The sequence below is a fragment of the Dendronephthya gigantea genome, unplaced genomic scaffold (assembly GCF_004324835.1).
Source record: "Dendronephthya gigantea isolate DGI-Jeju-01 unplaced genomic scaffold, DenGig_1.0 000104F, whole genome shotgun sequence".
Classification (NCBI taxonomy): domain Eukaryota; kingdom Metazoa; phylum Cnidaria; class Anthozoa; order Malacalcyonacea; family Nephtheidae; genus Dendronephthya; species Dendronephthya gigantea.
In genome coordinates, this window is record NW_021163114.1 from 237,928 (window position 1) to 249,111 (window position 11,184).

General features: G+C 34.5%; 1 long non-coding RNA gene across 1 annotated transcript; it reads left to right on the plus strand.

Moving 5' to 3' along the window:
* The first annotated feature begins 7,238 nt into the window (after nucleotides 1-7,238).
* On the plus strand, nucleotides 7,239-10,150 carry LOC114534642. Its single transcript, XR_003688152.1, has 3 exons — nucleotides 7,239-7,288; nucleotides 8,828-9,066; nucleotides 9,998-10,150. It is a non-coding gene; the product is annotated as an uncharacterized LOC114534642 (long non-coding RNA).
* Nucleotides 10,151-11,184: the final 1,034 nt, after the last annotated feature.

An 11,184-nucleotide genomic window follows, 5' to 3' on the forward strand; every position in this document is an offset into this window, starting at 1 on the left:
CGCGCATTATACCGAAATCGAATAACGTAATACGTTTTATATAGCAGGGGTTATTTCAAGCTGGATTTGCTACCACTTTTTGAAATTGGAACAAATTCTGAAGATGGAAATTAGTATGTGTTTAACTAAATTATTACTAATTTCCGTCTCTGCATGGAAATTTTCTTAACAATTTCAAAAACGTGGTAGCATTCCAGCTTAGAATATCCCCTACTGTACAATTAATAGTTAGTTAGATAAGAGTCGTGTTGATATAATTCGCGGAATTTCCCGCCGTTTTTCAATGTGCGAAATAAACCGTCACGCGGGTAAAAAATATGTCAATTACGTCGTAGCTACCATTACATAGAAGCACACACGCATCTCAATATCTTTAATCAATATTGTTGAGTCATGCCTTATTTCATTTCATTGTTAAGATAGCGACTGAAATGTCATTGTGCTCTTCTAAGATTTATAAGATAGATAAAGCTAGCAAGCAATTGAAACTTAACCTTAAGAGGAAAACAATGATTGATTAATAACATTTTGTATTTATCTTTAGCTACAGATTAAAAACATAACTTTGGATCACTATTGGTGATCACTCAGCATGGCAGGAGGCCTACCGTTCTTTTTCAAGCTTGAAAGAGGAGGTTTGATCGTTATGTAATGTAATGTGGCAGACGTTCTCGGAATGGTAAATAAAACTGCTTACGAAAGCAAATATTTTGCATGGTCACCAAATTGATACGTCTTAATATAGCTCCACGTCTTATCTAAGTTCCGCAATCATTTTTAGCTATTAAGTAAATGCATGAGTATAATTATATGTAATTTTACACTCCATATCGCTATAGTGGTTCTAGTATATTCGAGGAATTGTTATTACAAGCGGCAAGTTAACGTCTAGACTCTCTAAACGTTCGTACAGTTCGTGAGTCTAAATTCGGTATAAATTCATCGCTATAGTTTCTACGCCGTGCAATATGTATATGAAAGCACGCATGCATGCATCTCTATATGATTCATCAACATTGCATGTTGAGTCAGGCTTTGTTTATGTTATAGAAAATTACGAATTTTATTGGACATTTATTAAATTTTTTTGACATTGACTAAAACATAAGTCTTTGTGCTTTTCCAAAACTTCAACATTTCTGAGGTAAATCTAGCAGGTTTGTTACATGTGCTTGGATAAAATGAATAAAGATCTTTAGCTACAGAATAACGCTAGATCAGGCACTCTGCGTGAGACGGCTTATCAATAATTATTCCTTTTTTGGCATTGAAAATGGAGCTTAGCTCATGTATTGTTCGAGACAAACAAAGTCTTTATATGTTCTTACAGTTTGTTTGTCCAAATTATAAATTTATTCATCGCTATAACTTCAATGTTGTGAAGTTGTATCTATTATAATTATATAATATAAACAACTGTGAACAACTGTACAAAACAATAGTACTGCAGCTTATTTACTGTATATCATACCTATATATCAAAACTATTACGTATAAATACCTGAAATATTTATGACGAAATAATGTAATACTAAAAAATATAAACCTTTCAAGTTGGTCGAGAATTTTGTTTCTGATTGAGCTTTCAATAGTTTGCTTTCAACGAGTTTTTGATCCAGTCACGAAAATGCAATTGAGGCCTTTACGGAAGTACAGCTAAATGCGGAAGATACAGACTAGCTTTCAAAACATTGCATGGGTCTCTTTTTTCAGTAATTGAACGCCGTTGAACTTGTGGCTAATCTTAGACGCAATTCGCGGCCAACTTCACACAGGTATAAAATTATATTAGTATTTCATGCTATGACGTTTGAGAAAATGATAAGTCATAAATCTTATAACTGTTTATGGTGGCTCGATACAGTATATTTATTTGCGCTCTTGCGCATGGAAACATTAATAGCCTGGCGATATTTGTCTAGTTTTATTTTCGAACGCACTGCCAAAACCGGCGAGAAACCTAAAAATAAATGCTGCTCAGAACAGCATGCGCGACGCGTGTTTATTTCACGTGATGCGTGTTTTGGATCCCGCGCGAGTAATTGACACGTCATTAAAAAATTCCATTTTTGGCCAAAAAAGCGCGCTACATCTCGGTATTTTGTATGGTGACTTGTGCTGAAATTTTGCATGCTGTATTGTACTTCACATGTCTCTGATAATACCAAAAATAAAAAATTCTAAATTGGCAAAAAAAATTATCGAAAAAAGTCATTTTTACATTTTTTCCAAAATGTTGCATTATAGGTCTTTTTATATTTTGCTAATTGTCAACTAAATAATGCACGAAAAAAATTGGCGGTCACCGTGCTTCTTTTCCAGCTATCCGAGAGAATTGGTCGTTTTAGAGTGAATTTTGTACACGTATTTCGCGATAGCAACGGACGATCTGTTACTAAAACTGATACGATTCCAAAGTAGAGATATCAAAATATATAAAAAAAAACAATATCTCATGAATAAATCATAAAATTGCGATGTTTAAACGTGAAAGTGATGAACGATAGAATTTTTAAAAACTGTATCGAGCCACCTTAAGAGGAGGCTTTACTGAATTGTAAAGTTGCAACAAGCTGACCGCAGAAGAGCGTTATATGGTGAAGGATATTATGAGCTAGCCCCGTGGATGATCATGCATGAAAAGGCACAATATATGGGCACAATCAATATACATATAGGTAGCCCAACTGCGTATACACGCATGCTCTCTATTTATGTATACCTAAAATGATACTTAGGGCCTATAAATCTTTCTCCTACCCTAAAGGAAAAAGATGTTCTTGCACTTTATACTCAGCCACGCCTCTTGGAATGGATCCACATCCAGGGAATTAAGAATTCCCTTTTTAAGGTATATGTAATAAACTTTAGTACCTTACATGCAGCATTCATATAGCTCTTAATTTATTATTAATTTAAGAATTAGAAAACATTTTTCATGTTTCTATATGCACTTATACACTGGCGGTCAAAAACAACTGCTCAAAACAAGTTAAAATGCTCTGAACTGTCCCTCTAACAATATATACGAGTAAATATAGACTAGATTGCATGCTAAGCTATATATGAAATATGAATATTTTGTTGACCCTCCCTTGGCGTTATAACTGATGACGGTCTTACACCGGCGTGGCATACTTTCTGTTAATAAGGTAGTATTCTTAGCGATAAAAAAATTCATCCTATGGACAGCCTTCACCGTAACCTATAAATCATGGACCCATTATGAATTAATTCCTTTCTTGCACTATCCCCTTGACATTGTCCCACAGATTTTCAATAGGGTTAAGGTCTTTCGACTCTGCAGGCCAATCCATTTCTGTCACTCTCTCTTCCTGACACCATTGTTTGACTATCTTGGAAGTGTGCCAGGTTGCATTACATTATTGAAATATTACTTAGCATGAGAGAGTTATCTAAAATGCCTATGAAGCTCTCTCCTATATTCGGTTCTCTTTTATGAATCTGTGTCTAAACGGTTCTTTTTGACCGGCAGAGTATATAAACACCATTAGGAGTTTTAGGGAGAACAAGAAATAATCATTGGAAGAACAGGTCCGTATAGGTATACATAGGGCAAGTTTTTAAACCTTATTTCGACTTCTCCCAAACTCGCACAAGTTTATCAAGCGATGACTAAGCTGAGTCCAGTACAGCTATAGAGTCTAGTCTAAACATAGGAACCATTTTTTTGTTCAGGGGCTCCTTTTCTATTATATTTAACAAATATATAGTAAATTATAGCGTGTATGTTTTTAAATGTAAACCGTGAGCCTGGAAAACTTTCGTGTTTACGGTTATCTATGACAACACGCTTTTCGACCAATCACCACGCGCGTTCTATATCTTATATTATAAATTTATTCGGCATATGTTACAATTTGTCGAGGACTATACCTATATTCTGAGTATGATTACAATAAGCCTTTGTTTCTCTATACAGAGTCTCTGAACAAGGGGAAATTTCGTTTTGGACCAATCAGCGTGTTTGTTTACATTTTCAGTAACCCAATCAGAATGCATAAATTTAGACATCTTCCTGTAAAAAGGTACATTATTTACGATTTTACATGAAGTATTAAAAAATTGGGCATTCTGATTGGCTATATACCTAAAAAATGTAAACACATATGTCGATTAGTTTAAAACAAAGTTCCACCTTGTTTGAGACTCTGCACTTCCTATTGTAAGATCGCGAGAACGTTACTAGTTTTGCTTGTGATACTTTCTCATATCAGCCTATTCGACAGCATTCCTGGCTTTTGTGAGTCCCCAATGATTCGTGGAAATGGTGACATCTTAGCAACTTGTGGCAAACTTTGACTGATCGAATGTAATTTATTCAATCCACGGGAAATCTAAGCGCTCTTCATCTGAAACGGAAAGCTTCTTTATGAGTTTCTTTGGGTTTTCGTTATAAAGGAGATACATATTTTATGACGTATATTTCTTGTAACTTTATATGATAAGTCTTTAGGCATTTAAAAGTATTAATTTTCTTTAGTCAAACAAAAAAGGCAAAAAACCAGCACGCAACTCAACGGAATTTGTCTGTTATCGGGAATATAGTGTTTTCAGAATAATTGTTATCAAGAAGCTATTAGAGAAATTTAGAAAAATTACAGATGAATTTTTCCAACTGAAAGTTACGTCATAATATTAACTTTATAGTTTCAAAATACTCATTACGATGCTAACGCGTGACTATGTAAAGAACTTTTAAATGATATTCTGGAACCCAAATTCACAAAAGAAAATACTTCATGAGAATTTGACATGTACATATGCTAGATTGTGTGCTGTTGTAATTTATATAAACTAAAGTTGAATCCCTCATTGCTATTGACACGACACATGCAAGTGTTCCTGTTATTGTAAACAATTAATGCGCGGGCGGTTTAAACATACATTTTGTAAGCCGCCCGCACAATAATTGTTCTACAATGACAGGAAAATTGAGGTATAATAATTTATCAACATTGTCAGTAGCAATGAGGAACTTTTATATAATTAAACACTAGCATATAGATAAAAGAAGTCAAAGAAGCATCTACTTGCTTTCGCATCCTGTTCAGTGAAGACATATGCTGAGTTATACTTGTATATGTGATTTTAATATAAAAATTATAGTACGCGTGTCCTAATTTTCTGGAAGCGTGTTTTTATAACTGTATGAAAAAACGGAAATTTTCCCCCGAATTTGACAAGCGAAGTAATGTAATGAGAATTTGTAATTGAATCGAATTAAAAAAAATATAGAAATTTTTTTTATTGAGTTATATTATGAACGAAATGGAAATGTTTTTTCCTGTGTTTATATACAGTTACAGAAACACTTGTGTCAGTTTGGGAAAATTTGAAATAACGTAGAAAAAATCGTTTCCCACTGATTATTTCTCGTTCTCCCAAACTCTCGCGTGTAGTTCTATTCCAAAATATATTGAAATTTTTAAAAATAGAAGAAAAAATTTTTTGTATAGGACCACCTTACAAGTGATAGCTATAAAATCGGGCCAATTCCTGCCAAATTTCAATTTTTAAAATAAAAACGACTAATTGTTAAATATATTGTGCAAAAAAATCGATTTCGTGAATTCGACTGGCTAACATATGGCATTAGAAAGTAAAATTATAAGCATTAGTCTATATTGACTCGCCACTATAGCAGCCTGTAGTTTGACATTGAATCAAACTTGAATTTATTTGCCAAACCATAGCTTCATCGCCGCCAATGATTTGCATATGTTTTAGGGCTACCCACATGTACGCATTGCGTACCTATTTTTATTCTTTTCTATAACGTGTAATAAACAGGTAAATTTTTAAAACATGTAAGGCCTGTCTCGGACGTCGAACGTTTCATGTGCCGAACCTAATGTTAATGAGCTGAAGTCTTTCTTAAGGTTCATTTGCATTGGATTCGGCACATGAAAAGTTCGTCGACATCTGAAACGGGCCTAATTTTTCTGTAACATGTTTGAGATCCCAACTTCTCAGGGCAATGGTCAAAATGTTTATAAAGTATGGAAGTTTCTTATTTAGCTCACCAACTTTTCTTCAGGTGTAAAATAGACATTTTACTATTTTGGTAAATTATTCTAACTTCAGGGAATACTCGAAATAATTATTTCTCGTTCTCCCAAACTCCAACGCGTGTTTCTATAACTGTATAGAAACACGGAAAATGTTTTCTATTTCCTAAATATTCTTTACCAAATCACAATCGAATACCAGATTTGTATAGCGCTGCATGAAGTCGACAATTAACATTCCGGCGAATTCCTATATATAATATGATGGCTCTCTAATCAAATTAATTATACAGATAAGACGGGGAAATAAAAGATCCCTAATGTATAAAGTAGCTATACTTGCATTAAATGGGCAATGTATAAATTTGGAAGGTGATTTATCACTTGCTCATTTATTTGTGAACATCGCATAAAGTTTCTCGATAGTAAAAATTCAACTTAATATATCAATGTAAGGCTTTGTTACATGTATTATGCAACGTCTTTTCACAACTTATATTTGTGGCATGCCATTTTGTTGCAAAGGAATCTTGAAGATTTGACATAAGCTATAATCAGCACGTCTTGCGACATATCTGCTGTATCGCAACGCCCCAAATCGGATTTTTTTTTGTTTAAATAATCGATCAACTTAATATTTTTTTAAAATGAATTTTACATTTGATTAATTCGCATCTAAAATGGATCAGATTCAAGGTTTCAGCAGGTTCTTGATCAAATAAAAGTTATTTGATGAAATAGTCCTAATAGTCCTGCGGAAAGGCCAGGAAATCAACACGGCTAGTACAATCGTCTGGACGTGTATTCAATGAACCATAGCCTCCGGCTTTGCAGATTTGTCAACACGCTAACAATAAAAGCACACACTGAGACAACATTATCTCAGTTATATAATCCCTAGTTGCTTCCACGATTACAGAGTTTCCAAAAGGAGTCTGGCTCATTTTGATTTCTTTCCTGTTGTACAGGTATAAAGTGACAGTCTGTTCTAAGTATCAAAGCTTATCGTTCTGTCATGCTTTCAAGACTGTTCTTCCTTGTCGCCGTCGTTATCTTGCTTCTTCCATGTTTTGTGTCTGCGTGCTTTCCCGGTCCAGCACCGCAGCCACCACCACAGCCACCACCACAGCCACCACCACAGCCACCACCACAGCCACCACCACAGCCACCACCGCAGCCACCACCACAGCCACCACCACAGCCACCACCACAGCCAACACCGCAGCCACCACCACTTACACCACCCAATAAATCAGGTAAGTTTCGTCGAAGTATTTCAATCATTTAGTACCGTGTTTAGACTGTGTTTGATTATATTAGTTACATCACTAATATCTGTTAATACGTTAATATCTAGCATAAATCGATACTCTCTGATAGGGTTGGAACAAAACAGAGTCTACTCGTGTCTAACATGCATACCAGAGTGAACTGTTCTTTGAATTGCAAACTTGATTCTTCTCGAGTCTGGTTCATTCGTTTTGTCGATATATATATATATATAATATATATATATATATATATATATATATATATATATATATATATATATATATACGTTGGCCGCAGATAGATATATAGATAGATACTCGAAATCTAATTAGAATTGCATATGTTGTGTAATATTATAGAAATCCCATGCAAATGTAATCATATGCAATTCTAATTAGACTTCGAGTATCTATCTATCTATCTATCTGCGGCCAATGGGTGTATATATATATATATATATATATATATATATATATATATATATATATATATATATATATATATATATATATATATATATATATATATGTAATAGGCTTTGATTATGATTTTTGGCACTTCACTCGATGTAGGTAAATTCTAGAGGTTGAAAGGGTCTTAACCTAACTTATTCCAGTCCACAATACACTTTACATCGCCAGGTTTTGAACACGAATTCTTCGCATTCCACGAGATTATCGAGGGTACTATTTTTGCTATAGACCCATAGCTATTTATACGGGCTAAAATAAACCGTGGCATTACTAGGACGTGCCTAAAACGCAGAGCTGCGATATTTCGCGACATGTTGTGTCTTGTTTTGCTTTGAAAGAGGTTATGTTCATAGTCTATGAACGTACAGATACGATCTAAACCCTTTCGCCCCCATGCATATTAGTCAAGTTTTTCTTTATTTTTTTGTTTTTTTTATTTAAATTGCCTATATATCATAACCTGTATTATACCTAGATCTATTTACAATATTAATTCTTTAACATGGCTAGAGGTCTACCAGAAACCAGAGGTTTTTATTTAAGGCCCCTAGTTATAAAAATATTAAAAATAAAATTCCATTTTCAGTCAACTAAATTTTGGAAAGTTGATTATCATAGTGTATTTAGGAATATATAAAGTGGGAAGAAAATAACAAAACATAACAAAACAAAACAAAAAACTATTTGCAGTGCAATATTGTGCTAGTTATTGTGGTAGTTATATAATATTGGAGATTTCCAAGAAGTGTTTTTTGCCATACTTTTAAAAATATTACATGAAGTAATTAATTTCAATTTTAATTCTAGTCCATTCCAAATGTCAACTCCCTTGTAACAAAGAGTATGCCTCATGTAGTTTGTTCTTTTAAATGATTTATGAACTTGTGTTTTATTTCTTGTATTGTGTTGGTGGATTTGGTTATTATGCATAAAGTAATTAGAAAAAATCTCGCGTAAGTAAAGTTTAAGGTTTAAGGTTTAAGTTAGTAAAAACACTTCAAGAACGAGAAACTTTTCCGCGTTTTCGTAAAAAATCTTCCTTTCTGTTAGGTTTATTTTGCCCTCAAGAAGAAGTTGGATCACGTGAAGCCTATGGAATTTTCTTATGGCCAAAAACGCCAGTTGATAATCGTTCTACACTTGCTTGTCCTTATAACAACGAGTTTAAAGCGACTCGTGATTGTCTTTATTCGCCCCATGAAACAAGCGGAGGTGCTTGGCAACCAGTTAATGCCACGGAATGCATTTTTCAACAAGCACGAAGTAAAGATATATTTTTACTGGCAGAGGTAACTAATGCGTTTTGACACATGCAATGCGGGGATCTATTCAATGAGTGGCAAAAGGTTTTCGATAAGAAAAATAACATGATACGGTCAATCAGAAAGCAAAACCGAATTTCCCCCATGAATAAATATCACAGCAAATACCCGTGGCCACTTATGCTCTTAACAGTCTTTGTATTACTCTTTGTTCTATAAGCTACAATTAACGAATACGCATGCAATATAACTAAGCACGTCCATAACAGCAGTTTTCATTTCTCTAGAATACACCGTACACGATGAATTCTAATATTTACAATTTCAATATAATATTCACAAAAATGACAATTTCATTCGAATAATAACGTTGAAATCCTCCCTACCTAGTTGAATAAACAGCCGGACGTTCTGTAAACCGGCACCGTATGTCCCATAATACACATGCAGCAGCCAATCAAATTTGCCATAAGTATAAATCCTCAAATAAGTATAATAAGTAAGTATAACCTCAGACTTAGTATATTCAGTATTGGTTACAATCTATGAAAAACTACCGAGGTTCCGTACGAGCCAAGTGTTTAATTAGAAACTAACTATAATTAGTAACTCTCCTGACGAAGGCCCACGGGTCGAAACAGGTCGAGAAATGTTTTGTCTATATTAGGCAGTTGTTATACCACATTTGATGCTAAGTTGTTTGAAAACGCTGCCACGCTGCTCCCTGCATGGTTATGTATAGAAATTAAATGGTCGAATAGATCTCTGTAGAAGATATAATGCATAGATGGCTCTTAAATACAGGGGTGGATCCAGCACAAGTGCACTAATTTGCATGACACAAGAAAACTGCTAAAAATAACCACTTTGTTTTGTAATGTAAATTAGTACACTAGTGCTGGATCCACCCCCGCTAAAATAAGTTCCTGCATTAGTTCAATTTGTCTGTAATTTACAGAAAGAAGTGAATGCAGACAACGTGTTGGAAACCACCCAACAATTGGAAAAATTATCTGTTGTTGATCATAACAGCACTCTTCAAGCTGGTGACATTAGCAATATCGCTACAACACTAGAAAACATTGTCGGAGTGAAAGGCAAAGCAAATGAGGTTTGGTAATGGTTGATAATTCATACAAAACCATCAGTACAACGACAAAGAATAAAATTCGCGTTGGACCAAGCAAATTTGTTTGCATTTTCAGTAATCCAATCAGAATGCATTGTTGACTTCAGTTAGGCATTCTGATTGTATTAGCTTGATAAATGTACACAAAATGCCCATTAGTTTGAACGTCCCTCTTTGTTCGGTAAATGAAATGATGATTGTAATGTTAAAAAACCCCGACAAATGTTAATAAAGCCTGCGAAGATGGAAAATTTGAATTGATATTTACCAAAAAATCTTTACTTCATTTACGGAATGAAAAATAGACATTGTCGGCGGCAGGTTTTCGTGTACAGGGGGGGGGGCAAGGGTATTTTCGTGATCTGTGATTAGCATTATTTCTGTATTGTGATGCGTGATTTAAGAAAATGCCATTCCGTGAATCGTGATTAAGATGCGTTCCGTGACTCGTGAAGACCTAAAACGCTGGCAAAGACATCTTATTTCCCCAAATATTTTAAATTTTATAATTTTTAAATACTTGTCCCCAACTAAACTAAAGGTTAAATAATCAAAACAGTAGCTTTCCGCCTAATTTCCCAGTCTTTCCGCTGCAAAGTGGTAAAAATGAAATGATCTTCTTCGTGATTCGTGAAATCTTAAAAACACCTTTGTGATTTCGTGACAAGACCCCCCCCTTGCCCCCCCTCTGTATAGTGCTCGTGAATTGTAGTAGTCTTCAAGACAACGAAAGTAACTTCAAATTCTCCCATTTTCCTGCTGAAACACATTTCTTTCTCATTCAACTGTAAATAAGATAGTTATTTCTTGCTCTTTATACTATTATTCGTTTTGAAGACTCCAGCTGCATGATAATTCGGATAATGTTGAGGTGCCTCATGACGTCAAATTGTGAGGACTTCGATATTGTACTTCGACTTTACTAGTTCCTTGACCTCAGTGAGATAAACGATATATTTCAGATTGTATCTCAGATGAGCTGGGCTTCCTTCCCAGGGCGAGAAGCGCACAACTTT